A 13,758-nucleotide genomic window follows, 5' to 3' on the forward strand; every position below is an offset into this window, starting at 1 on the left:
AATAATTGATGTAAAATATAGTGTAATTATGTAATAAAATAATTAAAAATAATGTAATTTAATAAAATGTAAATATAATTGAAATACACTATTCGTAAATTTTTGATATCTTGTTGCCTTATCTATTATGTAAATGAGAAAGTTACTTCTTCATCATGCATTTCAGATATTATTATTCGACTAGAATTGAAGATACTTTTATATAGATTAAAATCTTCCTCGTGTTTTTTTTCAATAGATGCATGTTTATCTTTTAAAAAATGCCAAAATGTATTTCTTGCCTTTTTTGTTTATTTCATTCTTTCTATATAGAGAACAGGGAGATGAACTAACATTGACCAACTGACCTGCACATATGGGTCGCTCCTTCTTAACGGAAGAAGAAAGCTATTCTGTTGAAGTGTCAAATAACAAAGCAACACGAAGGACTCGCAGCTTTCCAGGCTACTTTTTTCTTCGCCAAAACATTTAAAACCTTCCATTCCCTACTCAAGTAACGGAGATCAGCTTTTACTCACCCCCTCCTATTTTAGCTGAGAGCTGTCATGGAGTTCGAATTTGTTGGCAACATCGGATTTCAGAAAAAATATCTGTTTCACTACCATGTAATGGGCGGAGAAGGGTAATAGGTCAATTTTCTGGACCTCACCCTAAGGCCGTCATGAAATTTCCAATAGTATATTAGGTACTGTTATGTAAAATACTATATGCTGTTTAACTACAGCGTAATGGCTTTGTATATCTAGTGATATTCGTGTGATGTTTTGGATTAACATAATATCAATACGAATAACAATAGAGATAATTCAAAGTTAATATTCCATAAGAACTGCTGTTTAGGTACTGCTTAGATTGTTTGTAAAACTCTTGCAACATGCACTTCTACAGCAACACTTCACAATTTTAAGTTAATAACACTAACAATTTGTCTGGGTGATATTAGAAGACGAAGTGTAGTACGAATTCGTGTCAGTAATGCCTCAGATATTGGAGCTGTAAAGTCGAAGATTCTGCTATTTTGAAGGAAGGCCAGGGATAAAAGTGAGGAGTAACGCAGAGGGACGTCATCGTCCAACTTCCAAAAATATTTATGGCGTTCCTCTACTTATTAAAAAAAGTTACAATTGTTAAGATAGACATGGGAACGGCGTGACGTCATGCGTTCCCTCAATTTTGGAAATTCACTTTTAACCTAAAGTTAGTTTATGTAGTCAAGAAAGTATCAAGAACAGTACTGTAAACTGTCACCAGAGAAAATGGATTTTGAAGAAAAAGTAAGACTAGGATCTAAACTTGAGAGGTCATCCAGCTAAAAGGGATGCCCTACATCTAAAGTATTTGCAGTCTCATGGAGATATATGGTTAGCATTTGTGCCTTTGAGCAGAACAACTGGGTTCAATTTCCGGTGCGAGCTCATGTGGTTGAGATCTTGTGTTAAGCTGTGGGTACATATACTCTAATTGCTGAACGGAAAGATAAGCTCGAAACCAACCAATCAATAACCATTGAATATGATTGTATTAAGATCCGTAGAGCCAACGCAGTACAGCTTACTGCAATTCTCAATCAACATCGTTCACAATCTATATCTGCATAGGCCAAAAAGATGTGTCGTGGTTTCGAAAGCTCTCATAAGGACCCGTCATGATGCAAAAATGGTTCCAAGAAGAGATAATCGGATATGACATATGATTGTAAGTGAGTGTTACATATAGTCCAATAAGGCAAAGTTAAGTTTGTTTCCAAGAACATGGCACACTTGCAGCACACTGGCTAAATGCCGTACGTAAGGTTACTTTCCATAGCAGCATGGCCTGATACGACTAGATCTTACTCCTCAACATGCTGGCAGTCCTATGTTTGCAATGGGTTCTGATTGTCCTTGTATTACTTTCAATACGTAAACAGCTGACAGTGGTGTACATTTAAGCCGAGGCTATGTTCTATCGTTGAGATGTTTTTTACTCTAAGAAAGACGCTGCTTTTCAAGCTGGCAGGTCACTAATAGACAGAAATAACTCTTATGGCGTTTTTAAAGGAACTTGAATGCACACAACCGATTTTCTGCTTCGACCTATAGTCTAATAGTTTTAGAACAGCACGACATCTTTCTCCATGATTCTCGACGCAATGGTGTGTTGAACTCCAATAAGTATGCTGTTCTATACCTTCTAAGTTTGTAGTCTAAACGTAATTTTGTCGTAAGTGAAAGCTGTGCTGAGCTTATAGTTGGTTCAGCGAAGTACTAAATAGCTTATTTATGTTTTCTAATGTGCTTATTTGCTTAGCCATATGTGCACATAGATTGTTGTGAAAATAGTAGATACCTCTAAGGTTGGGGACACAGATTTCTTGCCAAGATAATGTGGTAGGCGCTGCGCTATGTTATGTGATACGAGCACAACGAAATTCAAACTGTTGGTTGCGTTACAACGGAAAGTGCCCAAGTGAGCATAAGGCTGGACGCGTACTATCGTGAGTATAAGGCTGGACGCGTATACTTAAACAACATCAATTGTGGAAACAGCTATACTGTTCTGTAGTTACTTTTGAACTATCCAAAAACATTTTACTACATAAACGCCACTCACATCGTCAGACCAGTTAGGCAGTTAATACTCATGATTACAGTTGATCGTCAAGCTACGAAGTGAAAAACATAGTCGGTCATTTCTACACAACACTCATTCACATACGAAATTCCGATGTAGAGATCACTGCTCGAAACATTTATTATCATATATAAACTATCATTATCTTAGCAATTCTTAACAAGTGGCAAAAGGATACACTGTGTTCATATACATCGAGGTGTCCTCTCACTTAATTACACTCACTCTATTATATATATATATGGTACAGCGGGGTAATTCGAATAGGCGGGGAATTTGAATAATGTTAAGCATTTTGCCAGCTGGAGTGGAAACGCGGCTCGCCATATTAGTGAACCTGTGGTGGATTTGTACGTAGTGGTATGTAGAAGTTGCTCTCAGAAATACAAACTATTCCTACGATTCTGAAGGCGTGCACAATTTTTTTCTTGCCGCAAGGTAACTATGAATATGCCCATTTTTAGGTCGTTATAATTTTCAACTTTGTTTCCTTAAGCTTTCCTTATTATTAACTGGATAGAATGAAACCGCTCTGGATTATAATCGTATCAGTAGCATTTAGGGCATTGATATACTGTACGTTGGCGTCAAATTACACGTTGTGAATGGCATATTCGTCGACTGCGGGGCAATTCGGATAATTCAAAACGGGGCAATTTGAATACCAGTGAAATTAGAACTATAGGCCTACTATTTTATTTATTTATTTATTTATTGTCAAAAGCGGGAGCTTCTGGTGTTAACAAGGAAATTGCGAATTCTTATTTTGACTTACTGGGAAAATTAATGAACGAGTATGATCTCCATAAACCATCTTAACCGTATTTATAATATGGGCGAAAGTAGACTTCCTTTAAATAACAGATCCCTAAAATGCTTTCAGAAAATGGTAAAAAAGAGGTGATAAGTTTATCTGTTGAGCGCGGGGAAAATGTAACGGTGATAGCATGCTGCAATGCCAGAGGGTCTTTTATACCTCCCGAGTAATATTAAAAGGCGTACGCCAAAATCCGAACTTTAAAACCCAAAATCTCTCTCATAACTTTTGTTCTTAGAGGTCTGCCAAAGTCATGACATCGAAATGATTTACCTATCTCCACACAGAACACACGTATTACAACCACTCCTTCGCTCTGTTTTTAAGGCCCTTAAAGCCGGTTACCACCAAAAGGCAACTTTCCGGATTCACCAAAACTCGAACTCAGTGTATAATAAATCTTAGTTCTGCATTTTTTTCACTAAAGCCTGGAAGCGGACAGCTTCTGTTGGACTGGCACTTGATGGGTTTTCATGTACCGGTATATACCCCTTTAGTCCACAAGCTATTGAAGAATTTTGACTCGCCCCTTCGGAAACGTATGGCCTTGTTACACATTTTGAGGAGCAGTCTTCTCGGGAAGAAGATCTTAACAACGTGCCTTCTTTCTCCGGTCATGGCTCTCAAAACTTTGTCCCAACGAAGCGTATAGATGAACCCATACAACAAATGCTTCCCAGCCCAGAAAAAGTTTGTGTGCAGAAGAGACGTCGTGTCACAGGAAAATCATGCTACTCAACTTCTCAAAATATTCGGGCAATGAGAATAAAACAACTCCTAGGAAAGACGCAAGCATCGGGTGCAACAAAATCCAAGGACACTACAAGAAAGAAGAGTGCTAATACAGAACCTGCCAAGAAAAAAAAAAGAAATGAAAGCACGAAAGATATTGATATCCTCTACCCCTTCCAGTCACGAAGATGTAGGCCTAAGTCTAAAGATGGCTGCAGGCAATGAATGTCAAACATGGAATTGCTGTTTTCGCCTTCTTAATTACTATTCAGAACGTTCAGCAAGAAAGGGAGACTGGATTCGTTGCCAGCGTTGTAAGACATGGTTGAACGAAATCGGTGTCGGGGCACAAAGTCCAAAACAGTTTATCTGTTGTCGTTGTTGTTAATAACGATGGAAGATGAAGTAACCTATTACGGCTCCTTGCCTTAGACAGTGTTCCTAACAATTTTTTTAGTGTAGACCTACATTCAAAAAGATAGCTACAGGTAACGCATATTTACAATTTATGTACTTCTTTTTGTTCAAAATTAGCATATTTCAACTACAGTAGAATTTGCAATCTATTAAATAATTTATACATTTTTCTATAAGACTTGCTTATTTTGTTGGTTATTCATATTACCCCACTCGTTATTCAAATTGCCCCTCGCATTTACGTTTTTCGGAATTTCGGCGGGGAAATTTTATACCCAAATTTCACAATGATGTATCTCAGATACTATCTTGAGAAAAATTGTTAAATAATAGTAAGATTCAAAGTTTTTGTTCACAATATTGTATTTGAGTACCAATTACAGTTTCTGAGATATATGAGAAAATGTCTGAAATTATTCAAATTACCCCGCTGTACCCTATATATATATATATATATATATATATATATATATATATATATATATATTACTCACTTATATTCATTCATATTTTATATCCTAAACTCATTTTTAGACACCCTATTCTTTTATTATATCCGACTGTTCAAAGCAGTCACATTCTACACTTTCAAAATCTACATGCTACTAACAAAATTCTTGCGCACTGACCGGTACATGAGAACTCGCGTGAACCAAGACTCAAGTCTTTCAATACAAGTTCCACTGTATTCACACTTCACAGCTTAAAGATCGTATATACGCAAGTAAAATTCAATATTATTTACTTCACTCTTCAATACATGTGCTTGCATTCCGACAACAACAATGAGATTAATTACTGAAAGCGAAGAAAGGAAAAAATTTGAAACTATGATCTGGCGATGGAATAGCGCCATGTATAGATACTGGCTTGTGTTTAAGCACGAACGTAAAGTTTATTTTCGTTTATTATTTAGTTATTTCGCTACAGAACGGATAATATTTAAAGCATAAGACAACTAGTAAGGTATTGTGTTGATCTAACTGCACGTACGGGCTGTGGATACCATATAATTTCAAATATTGACGCAAAATAAGCAATTTTAACTTTACTAATCGTCTTAAATATGTTGTTAAACAAACGGCTCTAAATGTGCGACTGTTCACTAGCGATTAGAGGGCGCTATAAGGTGACAATAAACTTTGTACTGGAAAAACATGCTTTGTACTCTATTAGAATCTAACTACAAGTTGTATATTACGAAATAACAATAGAGAATCACTATAGGTTTGCATTACGGACGATTTTAATTACTATGTTAGGCCTGAAGAGATGAATAGTTACGAATCAATAATACACTGTTCTTAAGCAAGTTAATAACACTTTCACGCAAGCATACTACATCACAAAAAGCCAAACTACACACACTAATATATATCACTACAGAAATTTAAATTCTACATATCTAGACTAAACAAATCACAAACATCACCACATTTTTAACCCGGCTCTGATAGTAAAAAGGAGGGAAAGGGAATAGTCAGAGCCAGGTGTTCCTTACACTCAAACTAACCCATTTCTTGCAATTATCAGACTATTATTTATAGCCTCAGAGGGACATATCGAAACTATTAAGAGGGAAGATCCCTTTTCTGATGGGAAAGGAACCTGTACAAAACTATTTAACCCATGATGCGTTGGTGCTGTCAATTTAAGAGTAAAACAGGAGTCCCTATTGAAGTTTACACTGACATAGTAAAACTTAACTAGACAACTAAAGCAGTGGTGCCCACCCCCCCTTATGTCCATGACGCACCCCCCAATTGTCTATCCGTAGGTGTTCTTCCATGAAAAAATCTTCTTTCCGATTAATTTTACCCCCCCATCAAACATATTTATATAGATTTTTAACCCCCCCAAATATTTCAATGACGCAGTTTGCGTCATAGCCCCCCCCTTGTGGGCACCCCTGACTAAACAAGCTATATATACCTCCATGTTTTAAAACATCACATATATTATACATACAAACTGTATTGAACAGGCTACCGAAACCTAACCGATATTTTGAGGGTAAAGGAAATTATTTGGGGAAACACTAATCATCAAAACTTAGTTTGAAATATCACACAACCGGAAAAATCAATACACTTCACTACGAATGCTGTCCATAACCATCTGTATTCACAAACATGGCGTCTACTGAATCGAATGCCATATTTTATATATTCTGACTAATTTTACCGAAGAATTTTCAAAAGTTCTGGACTCCATTCAGCTTCCGAATTATTTATTCATTAACTAATTTTACCTGTTTATTCCATAAAAATCTGGTCCTTTAATGAATTTCACTGTATTGCTGAGACGTACGTTTTTTATTCGACAACTGCTTCCAAGCAAAGAATCGCCCCAGAATACTGAGGTAGACAATAGTTCCCATCAGAGCAAGGGGATTTTCGTGGCGGAAAATATATAGCGACTGAAAATAGTAAAAACTGGATCAAACCGGATTTTAGCAGGATATGGGCATCTCCGAGGGAGGAAGATGGTCTAAAATATTCTACCAAATATTGGATTGGTGGATAAATCCAGAAAATTCTACCAGTTGCTGACCTATGATTTATATTGAAATAAAATATATAATTTCAATAATCATCCAATTGAGGTGCCCATATACAGAAATTAACAATGAAAAATAATATATGAATAAAGAAATTATTTCCCAAAATATAATTTTTCTAATTATTCTGGAGCTTCTAGATTAATTTTGATTTGGACAAGGAACAAACGGATTTAATATGTGAACCGAAAATTATATAGCAAAATCTAATAATTTACAGTACGATCAAAAATTACTCGGACTGTAAAACAAATATGCTACCTTAACTTAGCTGAAGGGTACAAACATTGACTTACATCCTTGCAACATTACAAATAAACACTTAACAGATCTTTAGGTGAAGTAGACTCATTTCTTCATCGTAATACAAACAAAAATGTGGTGCTTCGGACCATATTATATTTCTAGTAATTCACTACATTTTAATGTTTCTCTTTCTTAATCCATTGGAGACAAATATTTTCATACCTTCAGAAAAAATCACTTCTTTTGTGGCATTCGACTACGAATATCAATTCCATAAGATTCCCTTAGTAATATTCTTTGAGTAATTGCTTGGGATGGATTCCCATTCAAGGGCTACCATAATTTTTATCAGGGTTAGAAATGCTTGTCCTTGAGCACTTATTAAAATTATCGGAAATAAGTACTTAAATACTTTCAAGCTGTACAAATAAATAAAATTTAACTATACTCAACTTCTTAAAGCAGTACTTACTTCCCTCCGGCCAGAAAATATGTTTTAAAATTAAATTCTTCACAACCGGCTAGACAGTCGCATCTTTCACGTTTGATTTTTTCTGAAAATGAAATAATTGGACATAATTTAGATCAAAATCTGTTATAACTAATACTCGACGCAATATGCCGTTTACTAATATACCAGGTATTCTTTAGTGTGTAATATTAAATACAAGCTGAAAATAAAATATACAATTTATGCAAAGTCAACCATGAAAATGGATGGAAAAATATGTGTTCAGGATAAAATAATAACAATTTAAAGACAGAAAGGAAAGTTTTCAGAAAGTGCTGAATGTTCGCCGCTTGTGTAGAAGTTCAAATTTCCGAATGTAATCTACAGTTTGTGAAACATGAAAGAAGGTTTGTAAACACGATAGCAACATCAAATGTGCATATACTGTAAGTTAAATTTACTGCTCACTTAAACGATATAAGCAATTGTTACGCACATTGAATAAAACTGTGATCTCCTATCACTAGAGAAATAAAAGTTTAGATATTTCTCCGCATAGAAGGTAAAATGGCGATGTACTATCATCTTGAAGAAACTGTGAACAATTTCATCGTCCGTCAAAACAGATATATATCAAAAATAATTGAGGAAATAAAGAAGTACAAGACAAATTATCTACATAGTATACGTAATGTTATTTAATAATCTTAGCAGGAGCGACTATCCAAGACATATTTCGGTAAATCTCGTTTCTTTTATTCGAGCGCCCGCCGGGCGCACAGTGCACGCACGGAACAAATACTACAGCAATGTGTCCTCCTATAAGTACTATCTGCAAGGCGGTATCCATTACCAGGATGATGGTAGTACTCTCTAATATTCTATCAGTGAGGACATTACTTACATTATTGTAATTGATTCTAGAGAAAACACCATCACTTATTCACATTCTTTAAGGGTAAGAGCAGTTTAACAAATTGTGATACATATTTAAGAAATATGTAATTAATAATATTTACTGCATAGATGTATGTGTCTTCTTTTTTATCTCCAAACTCTGGTTTTATCGTTCTTTATTCTTCCAGAATTTTTCTTTTTATCTAAACTTTACACTGTGATTATCACATTCTAAACACGTAAGTGACAGTTCACATTACTACTTAAAACTTACGTAAGGTGAAAATAAAATTACAGATAGTTACGAATACCACCAAATTGATTCATGTTCTTTGTACATAAGCAGCATGAAACAACAAAGCATATAGTGGAAACTTCAATTTTTGATCATAAAACTCAAATGCAATTAATTGCATAAAGAATATTATGTTAGTGCAACAATTGGTATGCATTGTAAGATTTTGTTACAAAAATTCAAAAGACATTTTTAACTTAGTAATAATCTGATGAGTTTCTTTCGTACAGATGGAAACACTGCTGCGGAATGATTGGGACAAGTATTGCTTTACCTCGTCATTATGTGAGAGTATTCTGTTCTAAGAAGGATTGGTTATGGAATAATGGCTAAATTACCGCGGGACATCAACTGAATGCTTGCTTCTGAAAGAAATTTCTTTTGTAACCTGAGTTATTTTGATATATGAGAAAGAGATTGTAATTCGTAATTTAATGCGACTGAAAATTGTGGCCAAGCTTGCGTAAAGGAAGTGATATGTTTAACAAATGAATTCGAACTACTCAAAGAGGGAGTAAGTATTATTGATATACATGCTGTTAAGATTGTGACTTATTATTATCATTATAATGAAATTAATGGTATTATTATTAAAATTATGATCGTCCTTTGTGGGTTTATTGAGAATAGGATGACTTATTCGAATTTTGGATTGCTAACAGACGACTTATGTCTCTCTCTTTCTCTTTTGTTTCACTTGCTCCAAACTCTGGTTTCGTGGCTTCCAGCGCTCACGAAAGATCATCATAAACCATACAAGCAGTCCCCGTGAAGAGTGCTTGCGTAAAGATTAATGAATAAAACAAATAATCTATGAACCGTTACAACACACTGTAAAGCTACGAGTGATTACGGCTAAGAATTAAACGTGCGATTAAAATTGCGAGTACTATGTATTGTGATTAAACAAACAATATACAATAAACAAACTACAAGCAAATCATATATTTAACAACATCTAATAATCAATCTATCTTTATTTTCTTGAACTCATTTACTTTGATCAGATGGCATTGTGATTTATGAGAATTAGTTTTTCTTAGCTTTACTTACAGTTTGTGTCAGCGGCAAGGAATAAGAGTAGGGGATAATTCTATAATACTCAAGTTTCGCGAAAGAACACTGCACTTCACAAGAATGGTGGGGATTAAGTCAGCCGCAATTTTCATTTCTGGGTTATTCTCCTCTCGGAAACCTGGTTCTAACTGTTCATTTGTCATACGAAAGAAAAAAGCATCCAACAGCTATGCTGCCCACAGTATGGAAGTGCTCATGCCAACATCCATTGACTGCATTGAATCACGTTCAAAACTGGCTTACTTCCATTTCTTCTTTTCGGCTACAACAACTCGTAACATCACAAAATGGATTTAGATGCAAGATTCGTTTCGTAATTGCACAAAACCAACACTTTGTTCCTTTTTACTTTAACATTTTAGGAACGAAACTCCGAAACTAATTGATGTCGACGAGCTGAGTGCGAGCCCGCGTAAAATCATAATCTACGTGCAGGACGCCCGACAGGTGCAAGACGCACCAGTGCCTAGCCGAGTCTCTTAATAGACTGACTTGTCTCTTTAGGCAACTCTAGCGTGGTTTGGTTCTAAATGGAAATTCCCGATTTTCACTTACAACGCTTTGGCTGATACAGTGGTTAAAATCAGCGATGAGATTTCCTTGCTGGAAAGTTCTGCGAAGCGATTCTTTTTTCTTTTTTGGAATAAAAGGATTTTTGGGCAATTTGATCGAAGTCAGTTGCACACAAACATTCACACATATATGTACTGTATATGATTGCAAAGAGAGTGTTCTTGCAAAATGTCCATACGAAATTTCTTTAAGAAGTTCAGGTTTGCATTATAGAGACTGTCTTTTTTCTTGGATTATTTTTAAATTATTTTTTTAATTTTTTACTTATTTATGGTTTCCCAGTAAAGCATTGTCAGTAATATATATATATATATATATATATATATATATATATATATATATATATATATATATATATATATATATATATATATATATATATCGATTCTGAGAAAAAGAGCAGAGAGGTAAACGTATGATTTAATTATCATTAATATGAAGTATTTACTTTATTTCTAAATTTATTTATTTTAAATAAAAGTAAATTATTAAAAAAGCTTAACGTGAACAATGTAGAACAATGAACAATCAAGTATTTTAAAAGAAAATAACTTTATTTGCTTAAGCCAGATTTTTTTCGTCCCCAATTCTTAGAGTTGTATTATACAAAGTAAATAATAATAATATTAATAATACAATTCTTATTAGTATTAATGTTGGAAGTAATAGCTGTAATTATGGAAAATGATTCCGCAGAAAGAACTGTAATTAATGTTGACATCGGCTTTGGCGATCAATATTGGTTCTCGAAATAATATTTGAAATGGAAAGAAAATGCAGTCCCAGCGTTCCTAGATGCATCATAAGATTTGAAACATGTATCAGGAACGAGCCAAGATGAACATTATAAGATTCAATACGACATAGGATAATGCTGAACACATTAGGCGATTCGTGAAGTTTCTGGTTTCATCCCGAAATGCCTCGAAAAACGCCTCAAAGTATTAAAATTATTTCAAATGAAGTATTCGTTCAAATGAAGCATTCGTTCAACTATCTGTATTGAAACCAATATAAAAATTTATTACTTAAAATGGGCATAGCATCTCTGAACTTATGTAAGAAATAGTGACGTACGGAGTACTGTTAATAATAATAATAATAATAATAATAATAATAATAATAATAATAATAATAATAATAATAACATAGAAATACGAATGTGTGTCTTTGAACATACTCTTAATGAAATTATGTTTATACTACTGGTCTACCGAATAATATGTGTTTATTTTACATTTCCTATATATACGGCACATTCAAGCATTGATATCGGCCAGTCACTTTGATTTTAGTTTAACATGTCTCTCACTATCAACATATCAACAGTATATGAGACATGGGACTGAATACGAAACACACGAACTGTTAGTGGAGCTAAACTTGAGTTGTATGCTAACCATATAACCACGAGCCAGCTAGATGTCTACGTCGAATGAATATACACCTACACATGAAGTAACCGTGTTCAGAGTATGCAGTAGTAGAGTCGGGGACAATAGTAAACTACCCTTGAATCTACTTTTGTGTACTTTTTTGACTAACTAGGAGAAGTGACAGATACTCCTTGTTGACTTATAATAGGATACATAATAATTATATACACGGGCGGTCTTTTTATAGTATGACAGTTTGAAGAATTGATACACCTTTTTTCCGCATAGTAATGATCTTGTAAATGATACAGAAGAAATACGATGATATATGCAGCTATTAATTACTCAGCTTTGTATATGGAAAAGAGAACATGACGTATAATAAATGTTTTCCAGTTAAAGAAATGCTAATTGGACAACCAGAATACAGAAAGGCTTTTAGAAAATAAAATATGCAGATCACACACGTAGAACAAGGGAATATAAAGTTTGATTCATTTATATGCATGACATGTAACGCGGTAACTGATGTTGTTCGTTGGAATGAGTGAAATAAAATGCTAGAAGGTTCCAGGTTTTTCTCAAGGTTATTATCGTTGGAATAGGGGAAAGAACAGTCTCGAAGTTCCCAGACGGCTCTTAAGGTTATTAGACGTATAAAAATACAGATTTATTTGTATGATTTGTACAACGCATAAGAGATAAGAAACGCAAGTATACTGTTGGAAGAAGAAAACTGACATGTAGAAGGCACCGGAAGAGAAAATTATTAGTAGGTACTAACTTTGTAGTTTTCTTTTTATACTTGTTCATTTTTATATGGTAAGTGAAATACATGTAAAACCTATTGTAATTGTCTGGAGTATAATGGGACGGAAGTTTTTGTTTTAATCGGAAATTGCTTGTGGATTTTCCGAAATTGAATACCATATGACTCGGTGTACTTTGATGGAATTATAATTTTACTAAGATATAGTATAATGTAATATGTAGGGTAGAGGGAATCTAGATTTTTCATTGCACCGGGACTCCAACCAGGGCTCTCCCACGTGGAGAACAGTACGCTAAACCTTTTGCTTGCATTGCGGAGTTTTTACTTATACATAACTATAAATTGTGTAAGATATAATAGGTATATATAAATTATATTGAACAGAAAGTTAGCAGAATTTGCGCCGGGAAAATATGCAATCCTCAAAACATTTTTTACTTGTCTGTTGCATAGTCTTCTAGGTGCCAAAGTCCAATATTCATACTCTTTATTATATACGCAAAATGTATGTGTCTCTCCGACACGCTAATTCCTATAGTTCACAGTTCTGCTGTTAGTTATCGCCAATGGTGTTGGTTAACTTGTACTTAATGTTATGAGCTCTAGAGTAAAGCAATTTAACCGAATTATACATTCAAAGTGGTATCTCTTATTTAAAGCAATTATTTCCGTCTGCATATAGGATTAATCCTAATAAACCAAGCACACCATTACTACCACAGTCTGCACTGTCAGATAACTGTCCGTCTCTTGTATTGCCTTAAAAGTGTCGTTACCCACACTGTTTAAATAATGTCTAAATTGTTCCTAACCTACATTACGTGTTGTTAGGTATATCTTCTTTACTAGTATCTATGAAGTTAAATAAAAATTTAGTTTTGTATAAAAAGGTTCAAAAATATAATTCTCCAATAACTGCTACAGTAACAACA

The sequence above is a fragment of the Thermobia domestica genome, chromosome 1 (genome assembly GCF_964235325.1).
Source record: "Thermobia domestica chromosome 1, izTheDome1.hap1.1, whole genome shotgun sequence".
NCBI classification, from domain to species: Eukaryota; Metazoa; Arthropoda; class Insecta; order Zygentoma; family Lepismatidae; genus Thermobia; species Thermobia domestica.